A 12,298-nucleotide genomic window follows, 5' to 3' on the forward strand; every position below is an offset into this window, starting at 1 on the left:
AACGTCACATTAAATCAAACGACCTCATCACGATATCTCCTGTGCTATCCTAGCTGGCAAATCCTAATATCTTAAAACGGTCTCTGCTACCTTGTTGCGCTCGAGCTGTGCAGATTGTAGTGTCCGAAAGTTTGAGCGAAGTGATGATTCTACCTGAAGTAATTCTCAGGTTTCACTCAAACACCCTTGCGTCAGCAACAGCTGCCCTGGAGAAGGGACTGGCGGGGACTGCTCCGATAAACTCTCCTTAGTAAAAGACTTGAAGGAAGAGTGACAGTATCAGACTATAACTTGGTTGTGTGGAAATTTAAAGTTTATTTGTGCAAGGTAAAAAAAATACATAGTTTTTTTTCTTTGTGTGGAATGGTGCGTGTTAATGCTTGTGTTTTGAAATGTTATTGTTAACTTTAAAGACTGAAACGTTTTACTGGTATAAAAATCTGCGGTTAATATTGTTGGTATATATATATATATATATATATATATATATATATATATATATATATATATATATATATATACATACATACATATTTTAAAGCTAGTTATCAATGGCATACATTTGTTTTTTGGTGGGGGTTTTTTTCACCAAAATGCTAACTGAAGTCTTGCGTTCTCGACTCGCTTCTGTGTTGGGATTGATGCGTTGGATTTGTGTACTGTTCTAAAACTGAAATGACACTTAATTGACAGACATTTGATACGAGTCATATGTGCCCGCTTTGCAGTGTCTTTGAAACGCTTGAATGTCTTCCTAGTGGAGTAATGCATGGCACAGACAAGGAACCAGACTTGTATTTACTACGTTTTCTGAAACTTATATTGGGGTATACTGGCCAGTATATCAACCAGCTGGGTTTGTTTATCACAATAATTTAAAAACAAACTGTTTATTTAAAAAAATGTGATAGTGTTCCTTATTGAATAATGCTATGTTTTCTATTTTGTTTTTGCTATGATATTATAAGGTTGCCTGTTTACAATCTGTATCAGCAGTACTGTTGGGATTATGTGCATTCATTGATATTTGATTGGCCATAAGTCAACAACAGGGATGATGAGAGAATGAATACAAGTATGTAGCAAACCAAGGTTTAATTCCAAAACGTGTTGGGTTGAATGCGATTCTGAAACTATTACCGCGTATATCTTGCAAAGCTCAATAGTTAAACTGATCATCTGTAGTGGTATTTAGATCATACCCCTGCAATAACCCCATTGTGAAGCCAATACAATATCTTTACACTTCTTATATTTTGTATTGTTTAACTTGCTTACCTAACAGAACTGTCTGTCACTGTAACATACTGCAGCATTTGAGAGTCACACTGAAATATTAAAATCGGGGTGAACTGTATACTTCTTCACCAAGGACATCAAGTCTTGATATCCAGAACTGGACAGTTGTCATAGCGGCTAGTTTTTCTTTGGTCTTTATTTATCGGTGTAGGGCCAGAAAGTGGTACGTACATCATCAGAATATGGTACTGGTACCAAAACTTGACCTGTGTAACACCAGAAAATGGTACTCTGTCAGTGCTGTGACTGATTACTGCCCAAATCACTACGAACAGGACAAACTGTAGTTCACCCACACAATCGTATATGTTTACAATTTTAGTTAACCCTATTAGTTGTTCATTAGGTAAAGTCACATAAATTTCCTTAGCTGTGAAAAAAATTATATAGGACCAAACAGTACATCATACCCCCTTCTGAGGGGCATTTCATTTCGCTTTGAGTTAAAATCATTTGTGCATGGTACGGACACAAAAATAGGCCATACACATCATGGCCTTAAATGTGATCCTTTTATAGAAACTGGCCTGTTTTTTTCAGGCCTGTATATGCATCTTTTTAAAGACCCCACTAATTACTTTGAATATTGATTGCACATAATAGTTGACTTTTTTGAAAGAATAAATTGCTCATTAGGTTAAGGGACTCAGGTTTATTCAGATAAGTTAAATGTGTTGGTTGCTGTGGAAAGGAGAGAAAGACCATTTGAATTTACTTTGGACAATGTATTCACTTCCCGCACAGTAGTTCACATGAACCACTGGAGCAGCACCAGTTTTTAATTCTGTAGCATTGTCCTTAAAATCTCTGCATTTCTCAAAATGAATTAGAAAAAAAGGAACTAACCAAAATGTCTTCAACAGACCTGTGATGGGTTAGACAAAGATGGAATTTTTACAGTAGACCAATTTTATAAGCATACCTTAATAATTATATATATATATATAGTAACAAAGCCAACCCTTGTTAGTACAGCTACCGTCATAGATGTTGTGCTTCTTCAAATTATGTTTTCAAGACACCAAAATGTCAAAAAACACTGATATGTTTATTGTTTACAAGAAATCAATAAACAAAACAAAACCTAGCCCTTCTTTGTTCCCTAAACTAAACAGATAAAATACTGTTCCTTACACACTGACTCGCTTTCTCCATCTCTCTTCCCTAATTATCGAGCACCGCGCCTCTTTCAAAGCCCCCAACAATTATCAGTTTCAATTTTACAATTAAACAATTCATTAAATAATTTATTATGATTAGCAGTTGGTTCAAACAATTTAACAGCAAATGCTGGAGTTTGTTTTCTGTGTAAATAAATATAAATCTATAAAGAAGGGGCAACAATATTAATCCAGAAATAAGACAACAGTTTTTTTTTTATGCTGGGTTGTTTTTTGGATGATAATAATAATAATAATAATAATAATAATAATAATAATAATAATAATAATAATAATAATAATAATGCAGTAATTGTATCAATTAAATATGTGATTAATACCAAGATTAACTAAGAAAAAAGTGTAATTGTGAGATTAATCACAATTAATGTTTTAAATCTCTTGATATATATATATATATATATATATATATATATATATATATATATATATATATATATATATATATATAGTGGATTACCAAAAGACTTTCCGTAGGGACATTCATAGTCGCACTCTCATCATTTTTCTTCTTCAGAACTATTCAATACTTAACTCCTGCTCATTTGTATTCATCCAAAAAATCTCTATATTTATTTTAAAAACATGGTCGTAAAACAGACAAACAACGTGTTTCGATACCTTACGTGCCTTCATCAGATTCACATTAATTGTGAATTAGAGGTTGGCTTTGCATTTATACCAGTCACTTTAACAATTAGTTAAATATCTTATGTGCGTCTCAATTAGATAATTTATTTAGTCAATAAAACATTGAATAATCATTGTATAAGAAAATCTAAAACATCAGTCAGCAATTTCAATATTGACGAGTTAATTGCACTTGAACAATCAAATGACAAGCCATCTTTAATAATTTAAGCAATTACACAGATTTTACAAGTATACCGATCAATTAGGCAAACAATCAATTATCTCATGTGTATTAGTTAATTTAGTTATTTCATAAGCAATTAAATAACCCTTTATGAAGAGTACTATTATTTGATTACACAAACTTGATATTAGCCTGTTCATTATCCCAAACTTCAAAAGATAACTTGTCATTTGTACAGGCACATCAATCATGTGTGGCCTACAACCATCAATGTAAAAACGGAATACTGACATTAGCAAAAGGTCACCAAATAAATGAACAATTCACACTATCAGTAATCGTACATTCTTTTAAAATGCTTAAATGCCCCTGCTGATTGGCCTATATAGGACAAACAAAAATAAATATGCATTGGGGAACATAAAGCTGCAATTCAACACAATAACATAGCTCGACATTATAAAAAAACAGAATCATGGCTCTAAACATCTTTTGAAAAGAGAGTTTTTTTTGGATATTTACCTTAAAAACAACAGAACCACATGGGTTAAATGAAACCCTGGATCTCAATTCTTACAGTATATCTAATGGATATACCCTGTCATCACCAATTGAGGATTGAAAATATATACAATTTTGAAGATCTTCAACTGGATTAAAGAATAAGTAGTTATGGTTGATGATATGTTTGTTTATATGAGTGTTTAATGTATAACTGCTACTTAATTGAAGTTGATCAATGCATAAAATGAATTGAGTTTTGGTATGTACGATTGGTGAGGCCCCTATGTGCTTAAGCCCCTTTCACACTGGCATGCTCTACCTGGGTCGTAACCTACCCGGTGTCATGCGGGTCAGGTACATGATTTCACACTGCTTTTGATAAAGCAGGGTTGACCTGGGTGACAGACGGAAGTAAACAATGTGTTTATCAGTGCCTGGAAGCAGCTTGTTACGGATGCTTACAACCGACATTCTCTGGAATGTTTCTTCATCCCTGCTGCAATCTGGCTCATGGTGTGTCTCAAGCGACAAAAATATGTACAGAATAAACAGAATAACAGAATAAACAAAAAACTTTCCTTGCAGGCGTGGCTGTTTGTTATTGCGTTGGCTCACGAACTGACATGGGTTGCTGGGACCCAGGTAAACCTGGGTACGACCCAGGTACGTGGTTTCACACTGCGCAGGATTGTGACCCGGGTGCAGACCCGGGTAGTACTGCCAGTGTGAAAGGGGCTGTAGTTGTTCTAAATACATTTAGAAGAACAGTTCTAATTGTTTTATAAGGCTGTGTTACAGCGCTACTCTCCAGTTTTAGTTGCATGCCATAGACATAAGAGATATAGTCTAGATCAGTTACTTGTTTTGCTGTCAGTCCACTTGTCTGCACTAGATGGTGATGGAGCTAACTAACAAAAAGACAATTTGGCTGATCTCGCCTACATTACAGATCTCTATGGCAGGCCACTAGCGCTGAGAAGTAGCTCCTGAACTCATAGTTACATTAACACAACACAGTGTCTGAGTAACTGTAATAAGAACCATACATCAAAAAAGTAAACGAACAGTAAAAAAAAAAAAAAACCTCTGATTACTGTTTAATTCCTTCAGTAAACCATGCAGTCTTGAACATGGAACAGCTGACAATGTGGCATCTACTGTCAGACCTTTAGTGACCTGCTGTCTGCCTATTGTGACTGACACTGACTTTTTTCAATATTGCATAGTACTTGTCGTGAAACTGTTGATGGCTTTTAACAATTCAGTTATTGTATTTATAATCCAGCCTCCCTGTCAACACCTGATAATAAGGCTTTACAGTATTATTTTTAACATGTTCTCAGTTAAATCAATTCCTCTGGTTAAATAATGTCATGTTTTTCCATATTGTCTTGCAGGATTGCTTTTAAAAGCTGCCAATTGTTTATGACCCTTCACATAACACATCAATGATCAGTGTGCTTGTATACTCTGCTTTAGGCATTAGTAGTATCAGTGTATATAAATAATATTTTGCATTTGTAATGTATCTAAAGGAATTTAATGGATTTAACCAGTTTCTCTGAGTGAATTGTTTTTGCTTTTTTAAGTGTTCTTGTATGGCAAGCCAAATTACCATTTAGAGATATCTCAAATTGCATTTTAAGATATCTTGAAATATTTAGAGATATCTGTAAAACATTTCCAGATCTCACATTGAATTCCAGATATCTTTAATTGTGCCGTTTTTAAGATATCTAAAATTAATTTAAAGATATCTGTAAATCAATTTGAGATATCTAAAAATGAAATAAAGATATCTCAAATTGATTTACAGATATCTTTAAATACTATAGAAACCATATGGATTGTGCTAGCATGGCACGCCAAACTGTCATTTAGAGATATCTTAAAATTAGGGTTTTAAAGATATCTCTAAATCATTTAAAGATATCTCTAAATAACTTCCTGTTCATTTAAAGATATCTTTAAATCATTTGCAGATATCTTCAGATAACGTCCTGTTCATTTAAAGATATCTCTAAATCATTTATAGATATCTCGAAATAGCTTCCTGTTCATTTGACGATATCTTCAAATGATTTAGAGATATCTCTAAATGAACACAAAGTTATTTGAAGATATCTTCAAATGATTTAGAGATATCTCTAAATGAACAGGAAGTTATTTGAAGATATCTTAAAATGATTTTGAGATATATTTAAATGAACAGTACGTTATTTAGAGATATCTCTAAATGATTTAGAGATATCTGAAAAGTATTTCAATATATCTAAAAAACATTTAGAGATATCTTAAAATGATTTAAAGATATCTAAAAATGCATTTTAGATATCTCATTTAAAGCTCAACTTAAAGATATCTGTAAATCATTTTGAGATATCTCTAAAAGTATTTTAGATATCTTAAAATTATTTAGAGATATCTTTAAATATTTGAAGATATCTTCAAATATTTAGCGATATCTTCAAATATTTAGAGATATCTATAAATTAATTTGAGATATCTCTAAATGATAATTTGGCTTGCCATAGTTCTTGAGCTATTATTCTCCTCAACAGCTTTCAGCTACAACCAAGAAACACTTAAGGGGGGGCAGTGTTTCTTTGGGGGTAGACCAGGAATGTTCATCTTGTCAATCATTCTACCCTCGCTACCCAAACTGACTTTGCCGTACTTTGTTTGCCTTTAGTTCATAGTTTTATGTATTTTAGCCAGTACTTGAGAGCTATATTTTCATAAGAGTTGCTAAAATGAACCGCACACTGTAGTTTTCATGAATAATGTATAAAGGTTTACTTGTGCGCTCAGGGTTTTGGGGGAAACGTTAAGTGTAGGGGTTAAGAAAGCTGCACCTGTCACTGTGATAGCAACATTCTCACTTGACCCACAGCAGCCCCTGTGTGCTTGGGATATTTATAGCGGATGGCTTCATTCAGACCTTCAGGGATGTTGTATACACTTACACCTACTTTTATAGAAATATACACAGTGCGCTGGTTTGTGCAGCTAGGTAACAGAATAGAAGTTTGAAAAGCCACCCAATATGACACCAGCCACAGTGGAACTGTCTGCTAGTGTGGGCTGGGGCATATTATCATGATTTGCATAACTATCTTTTGCCCAGTGATGCCGTTGCTGATAAAAAACAAAAGTGAAATCAGACTAGCCAGCTGAGTTGCTTAAGTAATTTGACAAATTCTATGAAACTTAAAAATTAAGAATCTGAATTACAAATTATTAACACAAGATAGTAGTGTTAGCCTTTCTTTATATAACACATAGCTGTGGAGGTGAGAATAATAAGTCTTTAAAAAGAAAAATGTTGCTTCTGATAGTGCAAATGTGTAATATTGCACACTCCAGCACCATTTGAACTGAGGATTATTTTAACCATTTTTGGGGAATCAATCACAAAACTAGTAACAACCAACTAATCAGAAGGGACATTAAGGGGATTCCCTGAGGTATGTGTGTATATTTTTCTTTTTTCTTTTACATTTCTGCGTAAAGACTAGGGCCTTAGTTACAAAGTGACTTGAGAATCTGCTAGTAAAATATGATATTAACTGTTCATAGATATACATTTGCATGACTGACAAACTACCTCAAAAGAGTGAAAAGTGGAACTAGGGTAATGATAAATGCCTGACTAACCGAATGTTACTAGATCACCTTTGGTCATGATTTATTTTTTATTTTTTAGAAATATTTAAACAGTTAAATATTTAAAATATGGAGTTAGAGAAGTTGCCCTGTCAAAACAAACAAAACACATTATGCATTATAAAATAGATACTTTAAATAGATAAGAACATTTTACATGGTACAATTATAAATGCAGTGACTGAAGGGGATATGGGCCCTGAAGTGAAAAGTACAACAACTTGATTCCCACAGCAGAGTGTGGTTACGCTGTTAAAGGAGTGCTAATCAATGGTATAAAATATATATTCTTACATTTTAGTAGCACTGGCAGTGTTATCACAGGTCTGTTGAAGACATTTTGGTTAGTTCCTTTTTTTCTAATTCATTTTGAGAAATGCAGATATTTTAAGGACAATGCTACAGAATTAAAAACTGGTGCTGCTCCAGTGGTTCATGTGAACTACTGTGCGGGAAGTGAATACATTAAAGAAGAAACAGTTTATCTATGTATCTATATATATATATATATACAGTATATTGTAACAACTTGTGTTTATCGCAGTGTGTTTACTCCCATTACATCCGAAGAAGACATTCTTCTTTGATAATAAAGCAGCCGACCAGAAAGTTCAATGGTTTACCTAACCTGTCTCGGGTCCTGAACTAAACACTTATTTTGTTCTATTATCTAATTGCAGGGCAGGGTAAGCCTGTCCCCCCTGTTACCAAAACCGAGTCACAGTCCACACTTGTTGTCCAAATACCTTACATATAGTTTGGGTTTCAAATGTTGTTCTATTTCAATCTTCTCTCTAACACATTTTTTATTCCTTTTCTCCCAACCTGCCCGTTGGTATTAACAGCCCTTTTAAGGAACACTCAATTTTCTACACAATCATTTCCACAATCATTTACACAAATAACCACTCCATCCTGGTCATTAACCCTTTAATTGACCACTTTAACAGTGTCTACCCATTGTAGTCCACAAATCGAGGGTCATAAAGCCTGTAAACTCTTGTTTGACACATAAACTCTGTCACATACCCTCCACCTTTGCATGATCCCGTGGGGTCGGGCATACACATTTTCCACCGTTTCAGGGAACCTGGACAGAAAATGTGCATTTACATGTTCTTTACCCCTTCCATATTTTACATCGAAGCAGTAAAAGATTGCAGGGCTAGAAACCATCGAGTACTCTCGCAGTCTTTATCTTTTTGTCTATGCATCCATTGCAAAGGTGCATCATCTGTTCTTAGGGTAAATTTCCTTCCCCATAAGTAATATCTTAGAGCCTCTGTCGCCCATTTCACTGCAAGACAATGGTTGCATAGTTTCTTTCCCTTGGCAACAACTTTCTGTCTAAATATAAAACCGGATGTGCCTCCCCATCTCAAAGTTGTGACAGCATGGCCCCCAAACCTACTTCTGAGGCATCTGTCTGTAACAAAAACTTTTTTCCAAAATCGAAACCTATTAAAACAGGCTCTGAACAAATTACTAACTTTAAATCCTGAAATGCATTTTTAGCTTCTGCTGTCCATAGCACTGCATTTGAAGCGGACCTGCGGGTGAGTTCTGTTAGAGAAACTGCTTGTGTTGCAAAATCTTTAATAGATCTGCGGTAATAACAGATTAATCCTTAAAAGGCCCTAACTTGTTTTTTAGTAACTGGGGGTTTGCATAGCATGATTGCCTTAATCGTATTTATGTTGGGTTTTATTAAGCCCTGGCTCAATGAAATGCCCAAATATTTAGTTACTTAAACTGGTATAATCCTGTAGGGGTTGAGAATGCCGAGTACAGTGACAAAGGGACCTGCCAATAACCCTTGGTTAGGTCCAAAGTAGTTATAAATTTAGCCTTGCTCAATTTCACCAACAATTCATCTACTCTTGGCTTTGGATATGCATCAAATGTTGATATTTCGTTTACTTTCTGAAAATCTATGCAAAATCGTACCGTTCTGTCAGTTTTGGAACCATTACTACCGGGCTGCACCAGTCACTGTTTGACAATTGTTTAATAACGTAGTATGGTTATGTTTGTTACATTTAATTTGATAAATTGGCTGATGATAACTTTCAGTTCCTTTTTTCTCCTTTCACTAATATTATCTGCTTGGCAATCTTTCAGTGGCATACATCACTCCTTTTTTGTTTATTCTACACATTGTTTTGTGTAAGAACATAAGAAAGTTTACAAACGAGAGGAGGCCATTCGGCCCATCTTGCTCGTTTGGTTGTTAGTAGCTTATTGATCCCAGAATCTCATCAAGCAGCTTCTTGAAGGATCCCAGGGTGTCAGCTTCAACAACATTACTGGGGAGTTGGTTCCAGACCCTCACAATTCTCTGTGTAAAAAAGTGCCTCCTATTTTCTGTTCTGAATGCCCCTTTATCTAATCTCCATTCGTGACCCCTGGTCCTTGTTTCTTTTTTCAGGTAAAAAAAGTCCCCTGGGTCAGATCACTGCGTAGTCTTCTTTGTTCAAGACTGAATAGATTCAATTATTTTAGCCTGTCTGCATACGACATGCCTTTTAAACCCAGGATAATTATTCTCTCTCTTCTTTGCACTCTTTCTAGAGCAGCGATATCCTTTTTGTAACGAGGTGACCAGAACTGAACACAATATTCTAGGTGAGGTCTTACTAATGCATTGTAAAGTTTTAACATTACTTCCCTTGATTTAAATTCAACACTTCTCACAATATATCCGTTTTATGTTTCAATAAACTGTAAGCAATATTACCAATGCTGATAATCCATTTGCTCTTTGTTTTACTGTACTTTTATTCAGATATGTAAATTATATACTAAGTAGTTGTTATGTAATTACATCGTTCTAAATAGTACAATACCAAAATATCTCTGTCAGCAGTGGCTAACAAGCAGCTTTTTCCTGTGGGGGGGGGGGGGGGGGACTCATAAATTTCATAAATTAACTTCAAACTTCAAGTTAGGGATTGGCAATTATGGCCTCTGACCTCTACCGCAGCTGAAAGCTGGAAATGCAAAATCCCATGCTATTTGTACAAAAATAGTATGAAAACAAACGAGCAACCCAAGTGGTTCAGAGTCTTAAAAAAAAGCTTTTCTGTGCACAGCAGAAGGCTTCTAATAGGTGGAGAGAATGGCGACTTGTTGTTGGAAAACCGTGCTTACCAGCCTTCTCTGGCAGAAAGAATGAAAGCGTAACTTTAACCTGCATATTGGATATAGGAGAGGGCGGAAGCGAGGGGATTTTTGCATGAGTAAAATAGAAAGTTGAAGAGTGGGAGCTGGTAAGCTGAGTTGGTATTTGAGCTGTTTATCGGTGTGATGTGAGAGATCGAGGTTTCAGTGCTGCAGGAATGAGCCGAGTCATCTCAGAGCAGAAACCCGATGCCGTCGCTGATCGTCTGCAGCAGCTGAAGAACCATCATATCACCCCCACACACAACTTTCCAGCACTGCTGTCTTTTAAAGCAAATTTAGAAATTCACCAAATCAATTACAGCCATATATATTTTTTTATCAACTATAATATTAATATAAACTTTAATATTAATAATAAATGCATTATATAGTTTGTTGTACAAACCTGTACTAGTAACTTATTTCTTAAGACATCTGTTTGAAATAAATGTCTTGTTAGCCGAAGGAAGGTTTATTTGGAAAAACAACTGTTGGTGAAATGATACATTATAGTAATTTGGGTTAAGCTAATTAAATTGTTAACCGCAAAATACTGTACGCGCTAAGTATTACTTTGCAGGTGGTGTAAATGTGTGTTTAGAAAGTAATACAATTAATTTAATATTCCAGAATCCACTGACTATCCATGTCTATATTAGGTAAAAACAAACAAACAGAACAAAAAAGTCAAAGTATTTTTTTTTTAATTTGGTCATTTTACCATTTCCAAACTCATCATGATGTATTGGTATCATTTTGACTGAAACCAAGCATTATACTGACTTGTTTGGATATATCGATGTTCGTGACAAAAATGTAATTGTTAGCATGATCATGATACTTCCTCCCAGACAGTAAACCATTCTACCATTGCTGATCACAATTGTGTCTGGTTTTGGTATGACCCACGTCTAAAGCTTGCCACATGGCAACCATAATCTGGCAATAGTTAATCATGGTAAATGAGTCCCAAGTCATGACTCTTAACATGACACAAATATGGGTTGGAGGAAAAAAATAATATTAAAAGAGATGAAGGGAAAACAAGAACACAGCTATAACAATTCACACAATTTACAAACTATAATCCGGTCTGTGTATAAAGCATCATTTTGTTTATACCTTGTTCCTTTGTCAAAAACAAAAAAAAGGATTTGATATATAAAACACAAAGACCACATTTACAAATCTTCATCTTAATCTTCATGAGGTTATTGGCAAGGTGTGTAATTTAGTTTGAAAACTACCATATACACTACTTTATATTTAAAAATACTACAGAATGATAGAGATTGCATTACTTTGTCAGATTCCGATCTGGCTTCAAGCTTGATATACTGTACAACCAAATGGTCGATACATTTTATCACTGGTAACACTGTAAAACAAACAACTTTAGGGAGCTTATTATATGACTTAGTTGTCATAGAAATAGTTTCATATATAAAGATTAAACTTTGATAAATATATTCCATGTATATGTTTGTATATACTGTAGGTAGATGTGTGTATGTGCTGTATGTCTGCATATTTGTGCTCGTATTCTGAAGTAACAGTTACATAAGACAGACAATGCTTTGTTTTGTTCACAAAAATCCTAATATCCAGTTATAACCAAGGAAGTCCCTTTGAGATTAAAATGGGGACCTGGTCAAGAAGATGGCATATA

At 34.6% G+C, this 12,298-nt stretch overlaps 1 protein-coding gene across 1 annotated transcript in view; it reads left to right on the forward strand.

Annotated features, from left to right (window-relative positions):
• The first annotated feature begins 242 nt into the window (after positions 1–242).
• Positions 243–12,298, forward strand: part of LOC131704946 (sodium channel protein type 4 subunit alpha B-like) — a 28,174-nt gene continuing 16,118 nt past the window's right edge. The window contains exons 1-2 of the mRNA XM_059006584.1: positions 243–327; positions 10,039–10,092. The gene's annotated coding sequence lies outside the window, so the exon portion shown is untranslated. The remainder of the gene's footprint in view (positions 328–10,038; positions 10,093–12,298) is intronic.

The sequence above is a fragment of the Acipenser ruthenus genome, chromosome 33 (genome assembly GCF_902713425.1).
Source record: "Acipenser ruthenus chromosome 33, fAciRut3.2 maternal haplotype, whole genome shotgun sequence".
Taxonomy (NCBI): domain Eukaryota; kingdom Metazoa; phylum Chordata; class Actinopteri; order Acipenseriformes; family Acipenseridae; genus Acipenser; species Acipenser ruthenus.